At 44.5% G+C, this 519-nt stretch overlaps 1 protein-coding gene across 1 annotated transcript in view; it reads right to left on the reverse strand.

The window, feature by feature from the left end:
• LOC108784377 (centrosome-associated protein CEP250-like) overlaps nt 1-519 on the reverse strand; it is a 42159-nt gene that overhangs the window by 37172 nt on the left and 4468 nt on the right. The gene's annotated exons all lie outside the window — the stretch shown is intronic.

The raw sequence follows: 519 nt of genomic DNA on the forward strand, positions 1-519 counted from the left end.
CCCAACTCCTGTTCTCGGAATGGGCCGAGAACAGGATGGCCCATGCTTGACCAGCTAACAGCTGTGCCATGCTCTTTTCATTTCCCCAATTATTTTAATTGTCTGTATTCTAAAGTATATTCAGAATCCATCCGCTGACCTGTGCTTTCCAATCACCTTTTCACTTGGAGTGTCCTTTTGTCTTTGCACCGACAGATGGACCTTCTAGACCCGTATTAATACTACAATCACCTTTTCACTTGTAGTGTCCTTTTGTCTTTGCACCGACAGATGGACCTTCTAGACCCGTATTTATACTACAATCACCTTTTCACTTGTAGTGTCCTTTTGTCTTTGCACCGACAGATGGATCTTCTAGACCCTTATTTATACTACAATCACCTCTTGACTACACACAGGTCACCTCCATTTAATGATTTAATGATGTGACTTTGGAAGAGCATTGGCAGAACCAGTGACCATTTAGTGGAGTCATATAAAGGGGGGGGGGGGGGGGGGGGGTTTTCAAAAGCACACGGG

The sequence above is a fragment of the Nanorana parkeri genome, unplaced genomic scaffold, assembly GCF_000935625.1.
Source record: "Nanorana parkeri isolate BGI_ZX_2015 unplaced genomic scaffold, ASM93562v1 scaffold113, whole genome shotgun sequence".
NCBI lineage: Eukaryota > Metazoa > Chordata > Amphibia > Anura > Dicroglossidae > Nanorana > Nanorana parkeri.